Genomic DNA, 21,162 nt, shown 5'->3' with positions numbered 1-21,162 from the left:
TCTGTCATTTCCTGACTTGTTGATTTTAGCCATTCTGACTAGTGTGAGGTGATATCTCATTGTGGTTTTGATTTGTATTTCCCTGATGCCGAGTGATATGGAGCACTTTTTCATGTGTCTGTTGGCCATCTGGATGTCTTCTTTGCAGAAATGTCTGTTCATGTCCTCTGCCCATTTCTTGATTGGATTATTTGTTCTTTGGGTGTTGAGTTTGCTAAGTTCTTTATAGATTCTGGACACTAGTCCTTTATCTGATATGTTGTTTGCAAATATCTTCTCCCATTCTGTCAGTTGTCTTTTGATTTTGTTAACTGTTTCCTTAGCTGTGCAAAAGCTTTTGATCTTGATGAAATCCCAATAGTTCATTTTTGCCCTTGCTTCCCTTGCCTTTGGCGATGTTCCTAGGAAGATGTTGCTGTGGCTGAGGTCGAAGAGGTTGCTGCCTGTGTTCTCCTCAAGGATTTTGATGGATTCCTTTCGCACATTAAGGTCCTTCATCCATTTTGAGTCTATTTTTGTGTGTGGTGTAAGGAAATGGTCCAATTTCATTTTTCTGCATGTGGCTGTCCAATTTCCCCAACACCATTTATTGAAGAGGCTGTCTTTTTTCCATTGGACATTCTTTCCTGCTTTGTCGTAGATTAGTTGACCATAGAGTTGAGGGTCTATTTCTGTTCCATTGATCTATGTGTCTGTTTTTGTGCCAGTACCATGCTGTCTTGATGATGACAGCTTTGTAATAGAGGTTGAAGTCCGGAATTGTGATGCCACCAACTTTGGCTTTCTTTTTCAATATCCCTTTGGCTATTCGAGGTCTTTTCTGGTTCCATATAAATTTTAGCATTATTTGTTCCATTTCTTTGAAAAAGATGGATGGTACTTTTTTTTTTTTTTAAACAAGGCTTTTATATACTGATTTGAGAGAGAGAGAGAGGGAGTGAGAGATCTTGAGCAGGGGGAGAGGTAGAGGGAGAAGCAGACTTCCCCTTGAGCAAGGAGCCTGATGCAGGGCTCAGTCCCAGGACCCCGGAATCATGACCTGAGATGAAGGCAGATGCTTCACCAACTGAGCCACCCAGGTGCCTCTCTAACAAGACTTTAATCACAAGTTCAAGCCCTTTTCTCTTCTTCAGCTGAAGAGGAAAGGTCCTTTCTTGCCTCCACAGAAGCTAAGTCGATTCACAAAATGAAGGGATGGGGAGCAGGGGAGAGGGGAGGGAAGATAAAAGCATCCAAAGGGAGACTTTGGAAGAGATAGGGAAAGGGAATGCAGTGCTTGGGTGGAACCAGATATTTGAATCTCCTGTACAGATTTCAAGTGAGTTGAGACAGGTGTTTGAGCAATTTTGTGGTTACTCTAGAGTGGTTGTTGGTGGATAATTTCTGCATTTTCAGTAGGCAGAGCCACTTCTGCCCTTCCAAGCTCAGCACATTCCAGGATTTAGAGACCGGCAGGGTTGAGTTTACCTGGCTGGCTGGCTGGTGGGAAGGTGTGGGTGAGCAAAGTAAATAAACTCAAGAACAGCCAATGTGCAAGGATCACCTTTTGTCATCTTCAGAGGACAAAAATAGTTGATTTTTGGCAATTCTGTATGACTCAATGTCATACATTCTCTTAATTTAAAATCCATTTCTGCAATGTTTTAAAAGGATTTTGAAATTAAGTATGTTGGAAAGCATGGAGTTTAGTGTCAAAAGACAACTTAATTCTAGAGCTTTTTTTTTTTTTAAAATTAGATGTATGATCTTGGGCAAGTTAGCTCAACTCCTCAGGGCCCCAGGTTTCTCATCTGAAAAACTGATATACCAACACCTACATACCATATAGGGACAAAGTAAGAGAGCATAAGACATATAGCTTTTAGCTCCATTGTAGGCACTCAAATGTTAATTCTTCCACTGAACCCACTTCACTGAGATCTCCAGCTTTTATTTGCTTGAGATGTTGGACAATGTAATTCATCTCTCTGGATATTCATTGACCCCAGCATTCAGAATCAGTTGTGTTAAGGGAAAGAAGGACATGGTAGCTCATCAAGACTGATGCCACATTTTACAAATGTGGAAATCAAATCTCAAAGACATTTCTTTAGGCCACAAAACTAGCCAGTATCAAGATCCCTGCTGCCCAGTTCCAAGTGGCCAGTTCCAGACCTTGACTAAGTTTCCCAGAATAGTTGGTCTGGCCTTACATTTCAGTATTGTTTCATCCATCCAGCAGGAACCCAGGGCAGGGAGAAGAGGGAGAAAGAGAAACCTGAATGTGCTCCAAGGTCAGCTTTTCTTTCCAACACAGATACTGCAGACTCTTGTGTACACCGAGTGCTTCTTTACCCCAGGAGACCCAGACAGAGCCCCTCTAAGGCTTAGCAGGAATAGGAGATTAATAGGAGTTAATCTCACCATCAATTATCATTAGTTGCCTGGGTTACTGTGTTGGGAAGGATTCTGTGACCATTTCCAGGTTCAACAAGGCAGAGTTCTCTAATTGATGGATGATACCTGCCTGGGGTGTGGAAGTGTGGAAGCAGAAAGTAGTAACATGAATTCCTGGGCCTTGGTTCAGATTTGGCTGAATCACAACCTCCTGGGTGTAGCTTAGGCATCTGCAGTTCTAATAAGCTCCCTGGGTAAATGAAGTTTGAGAACCGCTGACCTGGAAGACAAAATAAAAATCCCTTCACACATGCTGTAAGTCCCCTGGGTCCCGGCCTGGAGGGTTCCATTCTGCAGTGGGACCAGTTAACTAGACACATGTGATGCAAGGAAATCATCTCATATAGCAGTGGGGCCTACGTGATGCCAATTTGGCAGCACCCTCCTCAGTTAGTCACCCGCATAGCTGGAGTTTTCCTGAGGCTGACACCACACCCAAAGGCACTGGGTCAAAACAGCAGTGTTTTTTTTTTTTCAAACTGGTTGTTACAGTTGAATTGTGTCACTCCCAAAATTCATATGTAGATGTCTTAACCCCCAAAGCTCCAGAGTGTGATCTTATTTGCAAAACAGGGTTGTTGCAGATGTGATTAGTTAAGATAAGTTCATACGGAGTAGGATGGGCCCCTGATCCATGATGACTGCTGTCTTTGTTAAAAGGGGAAATCTGACACAGAGATAGAAATGTGCAGAGGAAGGATGAAGTGAAGGGACACAGGAAGAAGATGGTCATCTGGAAGCCAAGGAGAGAGACCGGAGACACAGCCTTCACTGGTAGCTCTCAGGAGAAACTAACTCTGCCCACACTTTGAGTTCAAACTTCTTTACTTTCTAACAGTTTCAGAACTGTGAGACAATACTCTGTTGTTTCAGCCACCTGTTCTCTGTTATGGCGGCCCTAGCAAACTAATACACCAACTGGTCTAAGAACCTCAGGGACAATGATCACCCCAACTTTAGGGATGGTAATGTTTTAGGTAACTGTCCAATGCCATACAGCTACCATGTGGAAGGAAGAGGATAAAACCAGGGGTAGCCTTCTCTGATCCTGGGGTTGTTTGAAATAATTTGCTCTCAGGGAATGGCTTCCAGCTTCTTGATACTGCACTTGCCTTGCTGTTTTCTGCCTCCCTGTCCCCCTGTGTGGTATGCTATGCTGACCTGGGCTCCAATGGCCAATAGCTAGCCCAGCTCTGGGTTTTGTTTCATTTCTGTGCTGTCATTGCCATGGGTTTTAATGAACTGACCTCTGCCTGAGCTTCCGCCATGTTGATGTATGTCTGATTCAACAAGATGAGTAATCTTCTGAAACAAACATAGTAGTTGAAGACTTGAATAAAGTACAGAGTTATTATGAAGATGGTCTGTGCCTAAAATATGATAGCCAAAAATGAAATCACTTTTAGTTTTTCCTTCTTTAAGTTGGGAGGTTTACCTCTGTGATATCATTTATATTGCTTTGTCATCTATTCCTTTGCTGTAAAAATATTTCCAGAGTCTGAAAGTACTTTTTTTTTTTTTTTTTTGGTTTTCTTCACAGTCTTCTTGATACTGATGAGATTCTTTGAAGGCTCAAGCAGCTTTGACTAGAAGGTATCCCATAAGGGGTTAATAGCCCTGATTATAATACTTTGAAACTACATTTATTTCTATCGACTCAGGAACTGTACAGTTCTTAGGGGACCTAAGGGTCAAGGCTGCTCCTTGGAGAGAGGAAATGGTGACTAGATTAATCGAATGGAGTTTTCCAAAGGCTTCCTATCTTATGAGAAATAATTGGTTGGTTTTTCTTATATGTGTTTCATTAATATTTGATATCTGATCCAAGAAATGTAAAATCAGAATTTATAACCAAAGGCAAATATAGAGCGAGCTTGTTGGTAGTGATTAAATTGAGCTAGCATGCTTAAATCAATGAAACTAGCTTTTTGAAAACATACACTTCATGCAGTAAGGAATGTGTTTTTAATCAAGAGATAAGGAAACAATGTGCAAGCATGATGTCTCTATCACAGATTTTATACGGCAGTTCCAACAGGGAGGCTCACCTCCCAAGGTTGTAAGTGAATAGGAGAAGAGGTAAGGCTTGTGAAAGTGATCTGGAAGTTGATGGAGTAGTTTGTAGAGAATCATCTGTAAGAATGATCAAAGAATAACCATTTCCAAAAGAAACACTATTTTCTTACTGGGTCCTTTTTTCCATGAAAGCCTTTGTCAAAATTGTGCCCTTCCTCAGAGTGAGTTGTCAGTGCCCTCCAGTCCTCTCCTCAGCCTTCCACGTCCTACAGGGGGCTGTGGCATCTTCCCCCTGGGAAGACACCCAGGCAGACACTTCACTCTTCCTGGCATTGTAGTTATTTGGGAATGTCCTCTATCCACTCTTCCTTCATACTCCCACCCCCAGGTACTAGAATCAAAAAGTCCTCCATCCAGTGACCTTAGTTACTGGCCCACCTGGAGGATGTAAGTCCCCCTGTCCTCTGGATAGCCTGCAGAAGGATCTAGCTTTCTCTTCCCTGCTTCTGGACCCTTCCCTGCCTGCAGAAGTGAAGTAGGTTGGGCAACCAGGGAAACTGAGAGTAGAACTGAAGTCTTTAGTTTCCTGAAGACGTTGAACTTATTTCATGTTTACGCTGATGTGTGTTAACTGTGTGTTCAAACTTTTTCTCAACTATTGTTTCCTTCTCAGTGTTATGAATTAGAAAACTTCCAAATGCTTTCTTCCTGACAGAGTATCGGTAGTAGGTGCTTGTCCTTAATTCCATAGTTTAGTTCTGCACCTCCCGCCCAATGAGCTAAGGTAAAACGAACTGCTATCATAAATAAACCTCAAACTTCCAGTGGCTTAACATGAGAAGTATATTTCTCCATCACCTAACACTATGATGTGTAGAATTCTTCTCAGTGGGGGGCTTTCTTCCTTACAGTAATTCACAAACCCAGCTTCCTTCTATCTTGTGGATCTTCTGTCTTCTGCTTCCAAGTAATGGAACATCCTGACAATGGCACCTGTCATCCTACTCATATTCTAGTGGTGAAACCTAGTCATAAGTTCACACCTAGATGCAGAGGATACTGGGAAAGAAATCTGTTTGGACAGTCATTGGCCAGCAACAATTTCCCACTATAGAATGAGCATAAGCTTGGGGAGGTTAACTAGTAGTCTCTGTCACACGGGGCTCACTTTGTGTGGAGTAGAACAATGTGTTAACATACTTAATCTCCCACTCCTCATCTCATTCCAGTCCAGCAAGCAGAATTTTCAAAGTTGTCCTTGAGTTGTGCTGGACCCCAGTATTTTTTATCCCCACCATAAGAGCCCAGCCAAGCCTCTGCAGCTTTGGCAAGGCATGGCCTGGGCCTTCATAGAAGGGTCAGCAGCAGGCTGTGGGTCTGGGTCCCCTCATAGTCTGCAGCTCCACCACCTTCCCTTACTCACCAATGTAACTCTAGATAATTATAATTTTGGAAAAGGATATGCTTATTTCTTCCCCTGATGGCTTTGTTAACATAAAATTTTTTAAAAAGATTTTATTTATTTATTTGACAGAGAGAGAGAATACAAGTAGGCAGAGAGGCAGGCAGAGGAGGATCCCAGGACCCTAAGATCATGACCTGAGCCAGAGGCAGAGGCTTAACCCACTGAGTCACCCAGGTGCCCCTAAATGTATTTTCAATAGACCATGTCCTGGGCCTGCTTTTTTCTCTTTCAGTACCTAGGATTGTTGCCATCATAGTCCCAACTCAGGGCCTTGCTCATATAGGCTATCATAAATATGTGTTGAATAAATAGAAGAACAGACATTAATGGATTAACAAATGTTCAAGGGATGTTGTATATCAGGGGCTGAAACATTTTATATATCAACTAACCCATGCATCCTAAATAATAAGGATAAGGCTTAATAGTGCTAATGGAAGATGGGGACCATTCAACATAGGGAGCCACTCTGACCCATGATTTTTGATGTCAGTGTTCATGAAGTAATGTGTCTGATGGGTCTTTTCATTATTCGCCAAGAAGACAACTTATGTGAAGAGTTACTTAGAACTATACTTAGTATATGGGTTTCCCAAATGGGGCTGGGCCCCCATGACTCACTCTACAAGAGTCTTAGTTAATCTGCCCCTGAGAACCATGCCAGCCAGGCCCCAGTCACAGGGCTGACCCATAAGAGCCCCCACTATCTCTCACCACGGAAGCAGGAGGGACAGAGACTGTGGTTGTCAGCTTGGGCGCTACTGGGCTGGATTGGAAGGGAGGGAGATACGAAGTGGCCATATCCTTATAGGGGAGGCAAATGGATACTGGATAGATGTTTTAATGCCTACCTAGAATTCAGTCAACAAAATTTATGACCAGAAAGAGAAATGGGTAAGAAAAAAATACAAATGTATTCATGAGAAGAAAACAATATCTTGAGAAGCAATCCTATTATCCTGAAGATTGGCCTAAATGAAACTTTATTGTATTCGAAGAGTCCTCAGGTCTTAGTGAAATAGAGCTGCTTTTCATTTCCTGTCAGCCTTGAAGGCATCTGGGAGGTGATTTGTAGTCAAGTCCCAAGGGAGATTGCATGCACTTAGAAGGGAGTCTTTCTGGGGATTCGGCAAGGGGGTGGGGTCTCTTTTAGCTGTGCTCTTCTGCCTCTTGTGATTCCTGGCAAATGAGGTGTGTGAAGGCGGCACAAGTGGGCAGGCAGAGGAGAAGGTTGGCTGGTAGCGACTGTTTTAGGGATCGACCAAGGGAAATTGAAAATATTTACTAGTAGATGTCCATCTATCACCTGGGACCATGGAGTTATGCTACGGGAATACACCTAAGCGTGGGCAATGGCTCCTTCCTTTCATTTCCTGGAAGTAGTTTTCTATGCAGCTGTGAGGTTATCATTAGGGACTTTCATCTCCCCTTCTATTTGTTTAAGTTTCCTTTAACACTTTAACCAAAAGTACCATCATTAAAAATTAATTTCTCTGCACTCAGTTTTAAGATGCCAATACTACTGAAAAGGGTCACAAATAACACCAACAGACACTAAAATGAGCCTGGCTTATTTGATGCTTTTTCTAGATAGAAGGAGTTCCTGAAGAATGTGGGGAATTGGAAAGTAGAGGGAAAATTGAGGAGACACAGTGGCTTCTGGATTGGAACCATATAGTAGCTGAAAGCCTTTAATATATACTTCAAATCTGTGAAAATGCGTGCATAATTACTTGGGTAAGTATAATGTTTTGTTCATTTGACATATTTTACCCTACGATATAATGATTCTTTCCAAGTGCATGGAATTTTCACCATAACACAATTTGACAAAAACTTATTTAAGGGGTGCCTGGGTGGCTCAGTGGGTTAAAGTCTCTGCCTTCAGCTCAGGTCATGATCCCAGGATCCTGGGATCGAGCCCCACATTGGGCTCTCTACTCAGCAGGGAGCCTGCTTCCCCTTCTCTCTCTGCCTGCCTCACTACCTACTTGTGATTTCTGTCTGTCAAATAATAAATAAAATCATAAAAAAACATTTAAATTATGAATATGCTTATAGTTGAGTTTGCTTGAAGGTTAAGTTAATCATACACATCGAATGTAAAATACATGCATGAAAATTGGTACAACCTTTTGGGAAGGCAATATCTATTTAAAATTTGAATGTACATACTCTTTGATCTGGCAATCTTACTTCTGGGAATTTTTCCACAGAAATGCTCCTCACAATTATGCAATGATATTATATAGGATGTTTCCTGAAGCATTGTTTATAGCAGTGAGTAATGAGAAATAATTCAAACGTCCTTTCTTAGGGGATTGATTAAATAAGTCATGCAAGAGTCACAAAGCAGAATATCAAGAAACTTAAAAAAGAATGAGGCATTCCTGTTACTAACACAGAAAGGTATCAAAGCTCTGTTTTTCTGTGAAAAAGCAATTACAGTAGAATAATAAATAAATAAAATCTTTTTAAAAATTACAGTAGAATACACACAGGGCAATCTTTTATCTTTACATGTTGTTAGAGTGGCAGAAAAGGCACAAAGACTTATACCAAATTATAAATGCAAGCCGTCTTTAGGGGATGGGGGATTTATAGTTTCTGTTTTTATTATTTCTGTACTGCTTGAGTTTTCAGAAACAAGTATTACTTTTACTATATATATATTTATTTTATTTTATTTTTTATTTTTATTTTTTTTCCCTATACCCTGTTGAGGTGTGGGCCTCATTTTGGTCACAAGCTCTCATCACCAGGGGAATGTTCTTATGTCTCATGCCTGTGGTGGTGGTGGTGTGTCCCTCTTGGTTTCTCAGTCCTTTTGCTGATCTGTCCTCATGCTGGGTGGGAGGCTCTGAGTACCAGGTCTGCTCCTTCTTACAGACTCACTGTCAGTGCCTCAGTCTTTGGGGATTTGATGCCTTTACTTCAATCCTTTTACACTTGCTTTCCTTCCTCACACACCCTTTCCCTGTTCCTCCGTTTTCACTGTGCTCCTTCCCCCGCCTCTAGTTTCCATGCTCTTTATGCTCTGCCCTCCACTCTTTTTTGCATGTTGACTTTCTTTCTTTCTGAAGATTAAATCTTCTGGGAGATACCTTTCCTCACTGCTGCCGTTTAGGGCCCCCCACTCTGAACAGGGTAGTAAATGCTCCATCACCTGCTGTTGCTCAAAATCTGAGCTCACTCTCTTTTAGCTGGCTGTTGGCATTCATACAACCAGCTAAGGATACTCTGAGATAATTTTGTGACTTTCTTTGGATGGCCAGAGAGGCAAATGAAACACGGTCATAGGCAGAAAGTAATCTGCTAATTGCCATAGAAATAGCAAGAGGACTGAGGTGACAGGCCTTCAACATGGCCGCCAGGAAGATTCTTACTTCCTGGTATCCAGACCCTCTGTAGTCCCCTTACATGGAGTCATAGTTGACTTGTGTGACCAGCAGAATACTGTGGAAGTCACAGTATATGTATGACTTCTGAGGCTACTTGGTTTCATGGATTGCTATTTCTGGGTAAAGACAGTCATCATGCTGTGAGGACATTCAAGCAGCCCAGTGGAAAGGCCCATGTGTAGGGGAGTGGAGGCCTTTCGCCAAAAGCCAACACTAACTTGACAACCATCTGAGTAAGATGACTCGGAAGTAGATTCTCCAACTCCACTTATGGATTCCGATGGCTGAAGTCCCAGCAGACATCTAGCCTCACGAGACACCTGAGCCAGAATCCTCCAGCCAAGGTACTGCCAAGTTCTTGACCAACATGGATGAATTTATGAGAAAACGCATGATTCTTGTTATAAACACTGAATTTTGGGGTTATTTGTCCCACAGTATTAGATGAATAATTTAAGAACCATGTCTCATAGACATGAAATAGCCCTTCTCTCCATGGTCTTTTTCTGTTTACTTTTTGTAAAGTTAAGTCTGTAGAGAGGAGTAACTCTCTCCTAGAGAGAGAGTATGCCTACTAGAGCATAGGCTTTGGCAATAGACCTGGTTTGGATCCCAGCACCATTAAATCCTAGTTTTGTGACCTTGGAATAAGTTGTTTAACTTCTCTGAGCCTTATTTTTCATATTTTTTAAATGGGGGAATCCTGAAACCATAAAACTCCTAGAAGAAAATATAGAGGGTAAGCTCCTTGACATTAGTCTTGGCAATGATTTTTTGGATTTGACACCAAAACTGAAGGGAACAAAAGCAAAAATAAGTGGGACTACATAAAATTAAAAAGCTTCTTCACAGCAACTCCATTAACAAAATGAAAAGGCAACTTAAGGAATGTGAGCAAATATTTGCAAATCATAAATTTGATAAGAGGTTAGTAACTAAAATATACAAAGAATTCATAAAACTCAATAACAAAACCCCAAACAACCTAATTAGAAATGGACATTTCTAATTCATGTATAGACATTTCCCCAAAGAAGACATACAGATGGCCAGAAGATACATGGAAAGGTGCTCAGCATCACTTAGTCATCAAGAAAAATGCAAATTAAAACCACAATGAGATATCACCTCACACCTGTTAAAATGTCTGTTGTCAAAAAGACCCAGAAGTAACAAGCGTTGGTGAGGAGAATGTGGAAAAAAGAGAACCCTTGTGCACTCTTGGTAGGAATGTAAATTGGGACAGCCACTATGGACAACAGTATGGAAGCTCCTTAAAAATTTAAAAATAGGAAAACTCCCATATGTCCTAAGAATTCCACTAGGATATCCTTGAATATATATCCAGAGGAAACAAAATCACTGTCTCAAAGAAATATCTACATTCCCATGTTCATTGTTCATTGGAGAATTAGTTACAGTAGCCAAGACATGGAAATGATCTAAGTATCCATTGACACATAATGGTTAAAGAAAATGTGACATATAATGGAGTATTACTCAGCCATAAAGAAGAAGGAAGGACATTTTGGGCATTATGCTAAGTGAAATAAATCAAACAGACAAATACTACATGATCTGACTTATATGGGGAATCTAAAAAAAAAAAACCCCAAACTCATAGACATAGAGAGCAGGTATGTAGGCAGGGGTTGGGGGTTGAGGGAAGTGAGTGAAGGTGGTCAAAATGTACCAACTTCAACAGAAAAACAACCACTTTCTGAAAGGTAGGACCAGCAGAGACGTGAATCCAAAGCGACGGGAAGATAGACCCCGGGGGGAGGGGCTGGCTCCTGGCAAGCGGCGGAGCAACGGCGCACAAAATCAGGACTTTTAAAAGTCTGTTCCGCTGAGGGACATCGCTCCAGAGGCTAAACCGGGGCGAAGCCCACGCGGGGTCAGCGTGGCCTCAGGTCCCGCAGGGTCACAGAAGGATTGGGGGTGTCTGAGTGTCGCAGAGCTTGCGGGTATTGGAATGGGAAAGCCGGCTACAGAGACAGAGCCAAGAGTAAGCTCACATCTCGGTGTAACCTTGAACCGGTCGCAGGCTTGGTGAGCTCGGAGCGCGGCCGGAGGTCAGGCAGACGGGAGTAACTGGCGCTGTTCTCTGAGGGCGCACTGAGGAGTGGGGCCCGGGCTCTCGACTCCTCCGGGCCAGAGACCAGGAGGCCGCCATTTGTATTCCCGTCCTCCGGAACTCTACGGAAAGCGCTCAGGGAACAAAAGCTCCTGAAAGCAAACCCCAGCGGATAACTCACCCCGGCCCCTGCTAAGGGCGGTGCAATTCCGCCTGGGGCAAAGACACTTGAGAATCACTACAACAGGCCCCTCCCCCAGAAGGTCAACAAGAAATCCAGCCAAGACCAAGTTCACCTACCAAGGAGTGCGGTTTCAATACCAAGGAGAGCAGCAGAATTCCAGAGGAGGAGAAAGCAAAGCACGGAACTCATGGCTTTTTCCCTGTGATTTTTTTTAGTCTTGCAGTTAATTTAATTTTTTTCTTTTTCATTTTTTGTTTTTTTTCTCGCCTTCTGGTAAAATTTTTTTTTTAACTTTTACCTTTTTCTTTTTTAACGTTTTTTAATCAGTTTATCTAATATATATATATATATATTTTTCTTTTTTATATTTTTCTTATTTGTTTTCTTTTTTTAAAAATTCTTTTCTTTTTTTTTCTGTTTTTCTTTTTTTTTCTTTCTTCCTTTTTGAACCTCTTTTTAATCCCCTTTCTCCCCCCTCACGATTTGGGATCTCTTCTAATTTGGTTAAAGCATATTTTCCTGGGGTTGTTGCCACCCTTTTAGTATTTTACTTGCTCCTTCATATACTCTTATCTGGACAAAATGACAAGAAGGAAAAATTCAACACAAAAAAAAGAACAAGAGGCAGTACCGAAGGCTAGGGACCTAATCAATACAGACATTGGTAATATGTCAGATCTAGAGTTCAGAATGACAATTCTCAAGGTTCTAGCCGGGCTCGAAAAAGGCATGGAAGATATTAGAGAAGCCCTCTCAAGAGATATAAAAGCCCTTTCTGGAGAAATAAAAGAACTAAAATCTAACCAAGTTGAAATAAAAAAAGCTATTAATGAGGTGCAATAAAAAATGGAGGCTCTCACTGCTAGGATAAATGAGGCAGAAGAAAGAATTAGTGACGTAGAAGACCAAATGACAGAGAATAAAGAAGCTGAGCAAAAGAGGGACAAACAGCTACTGGACCACGAGGGGAGAATTCGAGAGATAAGTGACACCATAAGATGAAACAACATTAGAATAATTGGGATTCCAGAAGAAGAAGAAAGAGAGAGGGGAGCAGAAGGTATACTGGAGAGAATTATTGGGGAGAATTTCCCCAATATGGCAAAAAGAATGAGCATCAAAATTCAGGAAGTTCAGAGAACGCCCCTCAAAATCAATAAGAATAGGCCCACACCCCATCACCTAATAGTAAAATTTACAAGTCTCAGTGACAAAGAGAAAATCCTGAAAGCAGCCCGGGAAAAGAAGTCTGTAACATACAGTGGTAAAAATATTAGACTGGCAGCTGACTTATCCACAGAGACCTGGCAGGCCAAAAAGAGCTGGCATGATATTTTCAGAGCACTAAACGAGAAAAACATGCAGCCAAGAATACTATATCCAGCTAGGCTATCACTGAAAATAGAAGGAGAGATTAAAAGCTTCCAGGACAAACAAAAATTGAAAGAATTTGCAAACACCAAACCAGCTCTACAGGAAATATTGAAAGGGGTTCTCTAAGCAAAGAGAGAGCCTACAAGTGGTAGATCAGAAAGGAACAGAGACCATATACAGTAACAGTCACCTTACAGGCAATACAATGGCACTAAATTCATATCTCTCAATAGTTACCCTGAATGTTAATGGGCTAAATACCCCTGTCAAAAGACACAGGGTATCAGAATGGATAAAAAAACAAAACCCATCTATATGTTGCCTCCAAGAAACTCATTTTAAGCCCGAAGACACCTCCAGATTTAAAGTGAGGGGGTGGAAAAGAATTTACCATGCTAATGGACATCAGAAGAAAGGAGGAGTGGCAATCCTTATGTCAGATCAATTAGATTTTAAGCCAAAGACTATAATAAAAGATGAGGAAGGACACTATATCATACTCAAAGGGTCTGTCCAACAAGAAGATCTAACAATTTTAAATATGCCCCCAACGTGGGAGCAGCCAACTATATAAACCAATTAATAACAAAATCAAAGAAACACATCAACAATAATACAATAATAGTAGGGGACTTTAACACTCCCCTCACTGAAATGGACAGATCATCCAAGCAAAAGATCAGCAAGGAAATAAAGGCCTTAAACGACACACTGGACCAGATGGACATCACAGATATATTCAGAACATTTCATCCCAAAGCAACAGAATACACATTCTTCTCTAGTGCATATGGAACATTCTCCAGAATAGATCACATCCTCGGTCCTAAATCAGGACTCAACCGGTATCAAAAGATTGGGATGATTCCCTGCATATTTTCAGACCACAATGCTCTAAAGCTAGAACTCAACCACAAAAGGAAGTTTGAAAAGAACCCAAATACATGGAGACTAAACAGCATTCTTCTAAAGAATGAATGGGTCAACCGGGAAATTAAAGAAGAATTGAAAAAAATCATGGAAACAAATGATAACGAAAATACAACAGTTCAAAATCTGTGGGACACAACAAAGGCAGTCCTGAGAGGAAAATATATAGCGGTTCAAGCCTTTCTCAAGAAACAAGAAAGGTCTCAGGTACACAACCTAACCCTACACCTAAAGGAGCTGGAGAAAGAACAAGAAAGAAACCCTAAGCCCAGCAGGAGAAGAGAAATCATAAAGATCAGAGCAGAAATCAATGAAATAGAAACCAAAAAAACAATAGAGCAAATCAACCAAACTAGGAGCTGGTTCTTTGAAAGAATTAATAAAATTGATAAACTCCTGGACCTACTTATCAAAAAGAAAAGAGAAAGGACCCAAATAAATAAAATCATGAACGAAAGAGGAGAGATCACAACTAACACCAAAGAAATACAAACTATTATAAGAACATATTATGAGCAACTCTACACCAATAAATTTGACAATCTGAAAGAAATGGATGCATTCCTAGAAACATATAAATTACCACAACTGAACCAGGAAGAAATAGAAAGCCTGAACAGACCCATAACCAGTAAGGAGATTGAAACAGTCATTAAAAATCTCCAAACAAACAAAAGCCCAGGGCCAGACGGCTTCCCGGGGGAATTCTACGAAACATTTAAAGAAGAACTAATTCCTATTCTCCTGAAACTGTTCCAAAAAATAGAAATGGAAGGAAAACTTCCAAACTCATTTTATGAGGCCAGCATCACCTTGATCCCCAAACCAGACAAGGATCCCATCAAAAAAGAGAGCTATAGACCAATATCCTTGATGAATACAGATGCGAAAATACTCAACAAAATACTAGCCAATAGGATTCAGCAGTACATTAAAAGGATTATTCACCACGACCAAGTGGGATTTATTCCAGGGCTGCAAGGTTGGTTCAACATCCGCAAATCAGTCAATGTGATACAACACACCAATAAAAGAAAGAACAAGAACCATATGATACTCTCAATAGATGCTGAAAAAGCATTTGACAAAGTACAGCATCACTTCCTGATCAAAACTCTTCAAAGTGTAGGGATAGAGGGCACATACCTCAATATCATCAAAGCCATCTATGAAAAACCCACCGCAAATATCATTCTCAATGGAGAAAAACTGAAAGCTTTTCCGCTAAGGTCAGGAACAAGACAGGGATGTCCATTATCACCACTGCTATTCAACATAGTACTAGAGGTCCTAGCCTCAGCAATCAGACAACAAAAGGAAATTAAAGGCATCCAAATCGGCACAGAAGAAGTCAAATTATCACTCTTCACAGATGATATGATACTATATGTGGAAAACCCAAAAGACTCCACTCCAAAACTGCTAGAACTTATACAGGAATTCAGTAAAGTGTCAGGATATAAAATCAATATACAGAAATCAGTTGCATTTCTCTACACCAACAGCAAGACAGAAGAAAGAGAAATTAAGGAGTCAATCCCATTTACAATTGCACCCCAAACCATAAGATACCTAGGAATAAACCTAACCAAAGAGGCACAGAATCTATACTCAGAAAACTATAAAGTACTCATGAAAGAAATTGAGGAAGATACAAAGAAATGGAAAAATGTTCCATGCTCCTGGATTGGAAGAATAAATATTGTGAAAATGTCTATGCTACCTAAAGCAATCTACACATTTAATGCAATTCCTATCAAAGTACCATCCATCTTTTTCAAAGATATGGAACAAATAATTCTAAAATTTATATGGAACCAGAAAAGACCTCGAATAGCCAAAGGGATATTGAAAAAGAAAGCCAACGTTGGTGGCATCACAATTCCGGACTTCAAGCTCTATTACAAAGCTGTCATCATCAAGGCAGCATGGTACTGGCACAAAAACAGACACATAGATCAATGGAACAGAAATAGACCCTCAACTCTATGGTCAACTAATCTACGACAAAGCAGGAAAGAATGTCCAATGGAAAAAAGACAGCCTCTTCAATAAATGGTGCTGGGAAAATTGGACAGCCACATGCAGAAAAATGAAATTGGACCATTTCCTTACACCACACACAAAAATAGACTCAAAATGGATGAAGGACCTCAATGTGCGAAAGGAATCCATCAAAATCCTTGAGGAGAACACAGGCAGCAACCTCTTCGACCTCAGCCACAGCAACATCTTCCTAGGAACATCGCCAAAGGCAAGGGAAGCAAGGGCAAAAATGAACTATTGGGATTTCATCAAGATCAAAAGCTTTTGCACAGCTAAGGAAACAGTTAACAAAATCAAAAGACAACTGACAGAATGGGAGAAGATATTTGCAAACGACATATCAGATAAAGGACTAGTGTCCAGAATCTATAAAGAACTTAGCAAACTCAACACCCAAAGAACAAATAATCCAATCAAGAAATGGGCAGAGGACATGAACAGACATTTCTGCAAAGAAGACATCCAGATGGCCAACAGACACATGAAAAAGTGCTCCATATCACTCGGCATCAGGGAAATACAAATCAAAACCACAATGAGATATCACCTCACACCAGTCAGAATGGCTAAAATCAACAAGTCAGGAAGTGACAGATGCTGGCAAGGATGGGGAGAAAGGGGAACCCTCCTACACTGTTGGTGGGAATGCAAGCTGGTGCAGCCACTCTGGAAAACAGCATGGAGGTTCCTCAAAATGTTGAAAATAGAACTGCCCTATGACCCAGCAATTGCACTATTGGGTATTTACCCTAAAGATACAAACGTAGTGATCCAAAGGGGCACGTGCACCCGAATGTTTATAGCAGCAATGTCCACAATAGCCAAACTTTGGAAAGAACCTAGATGTCCATCGACAGATGAATGGATCAAGAAGATGTGGTATATCTACACAATGGAATACTATGCAGCCATCAAAAGAAATGAAATCTTGCCATTTGCGACAACATGGATGGAACTAGAGCGTATCATGCTTAGCGAAATAAGTCAAGCAGAGAAAGACAACTATCATATGATCTCCCTGATATGAGGAAGTGGTGATGCAACATGGGGGCTTAAGTGGGTAGGAGAAGAATCAATGAAACAAGATGGGATTGGGAGGGAGACAAACCATAAGTGACTCTTAATCTCACAAAACAAACTGAGGGTTGCTGGTGGGAGGGGGGTTGGGAGAAGGGAGTGGGATTATGGACATCGGGGAGGGTATGTGCTTTGGTGAGTGCTATGAAGTGTGTAAACCTGGTGATTCACAGACCTGTACCCCTGGTGATAAAAATATGTTTATAAAAAATTAAAAAAAAATAAAATTAAAAAATTTTAAAAAAAGTACCAACTTCCAGATATAAGATAAATAAGTTCTGGGGATATAATGTATAGCATGGTGATTATAATTAGAAATACTGTATTGTATATCTGAAAGTTTCTATAAGAATAGATCTTAAAAGTTTTTATCACAAGAAAAAATTTTTTAACTATATGAAATGATGGATGTTAACTAGACTTATTGTTATTATCATTTCACCCTACATTCATATATTAAGTCATTATGTTGCACACCTTAAACTAATCTAGCCTTATATATCAATTATATCTCAGTAAAATTTGAACAAAATGAAGTGGGGGGAAATGATGGTACCCACTAAGCAGAGCTAAATTAAAGATGATGTGTGTAAACAAAAATTATTCCAGATCATGACACAGAGTAAATGTTTAGTAAATGTTATCTTAAAAAAGACAAAAAGATCCAATAGCAAAGGCAGAAAACTCTCCTCAGTGTTTTTTAAATTAATTATTTTCTGCTCAGATGTATATAAAGTCAACAACAATTTGAATTCAGTTAAACTTGGCCCTGCTTTTAAATTCATTCCTCCATTCCTCATTCAGTGTCTTGCTTTTGTGTGAATGAAAATATCCTAACTTTATAATGGAACACAGGAGTCCATGAGAATGCATTGACCAGTGCATTAAATCAAGAGAAATTTGAGAATGGTGCCTGCCTTCTCTAATGGATATAGCAACAATGTTCAGATTTTCATTATGAAAATGGGCCCTTTCTCAGTAGACTTAACATTTTCTCTGATTTAGAGCATGAGAGACACGGCTGCCATTGTTTCTCCAATTACTGTAAATGTGCATTAGTGGAACTTTACCACCAACGGATACACCTTCCAGAGAGGCTGTATGGTTTTACGATAGAATAAATAATTCAGAGTGTGTTTAGACCTAAACTCCAGGCTTAAATTGTTAATGAATTTATCAGTATGACAGACTGATGCAGAGTTGCATCAGAATATAGAACTACTAAATATTTATAGTGATTCTTTATTCAGTTACTGAGTGATTCGCTCTCCCAAGCTAATAACTTGAGCTGTAGAGGCAGCACATTTTTTTCTTTGCAAGAATATTCTTCAATCTCCCAACCAGTTAATTAAGTTGTTTAGGAATAGAACTTGTAAAATTCATGTTTAATGTCAGAATGAAAAGATTTATTGAAATTGATGATATGCTTAGGAAAATCTGTCACTGGGTCAAAAGAAGGATTGTGAGAATTAGTTTTAAACAACCCATTAGAAGAGATCTCCAACGTTACTAAAAAGAATTAATTTTATTCAGAGTAAATGATTTAAAGTTTTTACATAATTATTTTTCTTGTCAGGGATTTCCTGTAACTGCACTTGAGACTGTTGTGTATAAACCTTGTCTTAGGAGAGTAGACTAATAGTTACAGCAGACATTAATTAAATTACATTGGGTTTTCATAATGTGCAGGTTTTTAACGCTTTTTTTGAGACAAAATTGACCTAAGAGGGAACTTTGGCAGACAAGTTCATCCTCCACCCACATCCACTTTGTATTAGTCAGGGTTCAAGGAGAGAAATAGAACCACTAGAAGTTATATATCTATATAGATCTCTCTCTATGTATATAGAGAAATCTCTCTCTCTCTCTATATATATATATATATATATATATATATATATATATCTCCATATATATATATACATCCATGATTTGTGTGTATATATGATTTTTAAAATAGGGATTTCACCTGATACAGTTGTGGGAGTTTGTTGAACAGTCTCTGTAAGGTTGTCATCTCATGGGATGAGACGGGGTGGGATGTCTATAAGGCTATCATCTCATGGGATGATGGGGTCCTGAAGTCTGCAGGGCAATCAGATGGGTAAAGAAGATGGATAGAAAGAATGTGAAGATCAAGGACCAGTTGGAATCCATGAGCATGAGTTGGATGTCAATGCTTACTGTCTCCTACGTTGACATCATGGGTGTCCTGCAGGAGAAGCTGGTATCTTGGTTTTTTTTTTTGTTTTTTTTTTTAAAGATTTATCTATTTATTTGAGAGAGAGAGAATGATCATGTGGAGGGAGGGGCAGAGGGAGAGAATCTCAAGCAGACTCCCGATTGAGCTTGGAACCCCACGTGGGGCTCAATCTCGGGACCCATGAGATCACTACCCAAGCAGAAACCAAGAATCAGCTGCTTAACCCATTGAGCCACCCAGGCTCCCCAGAAGCTCCTAAATACACCTCACTCAGGAGTAATAGAAGATGCAGCAGGATCCAGGGCAAGGTGGAATTACCCTGGGGTTACCTTATCCGAGGTGAGTCATAGCCCTGGTCACTGCATCATATCAACAAGGTGAGCCAGCAGTAAGCAACAACATGTGGGAGCTACCAAAAATGGCTGCCTTCACCTTCTGAGCACAAGAATAAAAATGGCTGCTCCTCCATTTTCTCATTTCAAATATTAAACAAAGTATACTTTTTGGTCCTCCTTAACTGGAAACTTAGTTGGATGGGAATTCTGAGAAAGAAAGTTCAGCCCTATTATAAAGCCACCACATCCTTGGATCCCTTATACCATTTCTTTCTCTGCCCACTCTCTGTGCTGGGTTCTGGTGTGCCATGGCCTCTCAGGCAACACCTATACCTCTCCTTCTGGATGGATGAGCTTTGGCTATGGGAGTTGCTTCCCTTGGAAGTGCCTGAGAATTTCCTTTTCTCTAGGATAGCTATTGGTCCATGCCTGACCAGTGTGTTTGTCCTCAGTGTTTCCTAGTACCTCTGCTTTGGATCTAAGTTTCTCAATAATAACATTCTTCTCTGGCATCTCATATGGCCCAGTGGCTGAAATTTTTTCTCAAAATCTTAATTTTCCTATAACAGGATATCTTAGGGAGGCTGTGCTTCTTTGATATTGTTTGACCATCTTTATTGATGGCCTGGCCTATCTCAGATTTGATAGACCCTATGTCCTAGATTCCCCCCATCCTTTTCTTGTGAGCTGATTATCTAGGTCAGGACTCGCCATAAGACTTCCCTCTCACATGCCCTTACCATGTATGTCAAGTCTAGTCTCCGTTATATATTCAGATCTTGGCCCTTTGGCCATCTACTAGCCCTTCTAGATCTGCAAGTCAGAGTCTTCCCCAGGCTGATCCATCTTGCCTCTGCCTGTGCCCTATTTCTGACAAAAAAGAGAAAGAGTTGGCAAAATAAAAATTTTTGATATGTGAAGAAATATGGAAGCCAAGGGTTTAAGAATAAAGACAAATAATATTTATTCATGAGTATTCCAGATTGTGATCTTCTAGATTCTGGACACGTTGTGATGAACTAACCAAAGTCCCTGACCTCATGGGTCTTACCTTCTCATGGGGGAGAAAAAAGACAACAACAAAAACCAAACAAATATGTCATGTAGGAAGCAGAAATAAGTGATAAGAAAACAAAGCACAGCCAGAATATGGAAAAGGACAGTGAAGATACACTGCTTAGAGGGGTGGCTTGTAATGTTCTCTTTGGTGGGGTCACGTTTGGGCAGAGACCCAAATGAAAGGAAGGAATGAGTCAAATGTTTATGGGAGAAGAGTCTTTCATGCAGATGGGATGCAAATGTGAAGTCCTGTTAGCATCCGAGAATAAGCAAGGACTTATAGCCGCCTACATTAATTTGTCGTGAGGCATCCTGGAAGCACTTTACATATATTCTCTTTGAATTAAAAAATGTTAATGTTATGATTAATGTGGCTACAAATGTTTTATACACATGAATTTTTCTTCGCTTATTTCAATCACTTTCACAGGATAAATTTCCAGGAGTAGAGTTTGAAGTCAAAGAATATGGGCATTTTTATAGCTCTTGGTATTTTATTACCAAATTGCTTTCCCCAAGAACTGGACCCAGAAATTTACATTGCCACCAGGAATGTCCA

At 40.3% G+C, this 21,162-nt stretch overlaps 1 long non-coding RNA gene across 1 annotated transcript in view; it reads left to right on the top strand.

The window, feature by feature from the left end:
* The window catches only part of LOC131836615 (uncharacterized), an 83,937-nt gene that overhangs the window by 30,044 nt on the left and 32,731 nt on the right, over nucleotides 1–21,162 (top strand). The window contains exon 3 of the long non-coding RNA XR_009355689.1: nucleotides 7,508–7,654. This is a non-coding gene — a long non-coding RNA (uncharacterized LOC131836615). The remainder of the gene's footprint in view (nucleotides 1–7,507; nucleotides 7,655–21,162) is intronic.

This window comes from Mustela lutreola, chromosome 7 (assembly GCF_030435805.1).
Source record: "Mustela lutreola isolate mMusLut2 chromosome 7, mMusLut2.pri, whole genome shotgun sequence".
NCBI classification, from domain to species: domain Eukaryota; kingdom Metazoa; phylum Chordata; class Mammalia; order Carnivora; family Mustelidae; genus Mustela; species Mustela lutreola.
The sequence above is the reverse complement of the archived record's forward strand: the minus strand, read 5'-3'. Positions and strand labels throughout refer to the sequence as shown.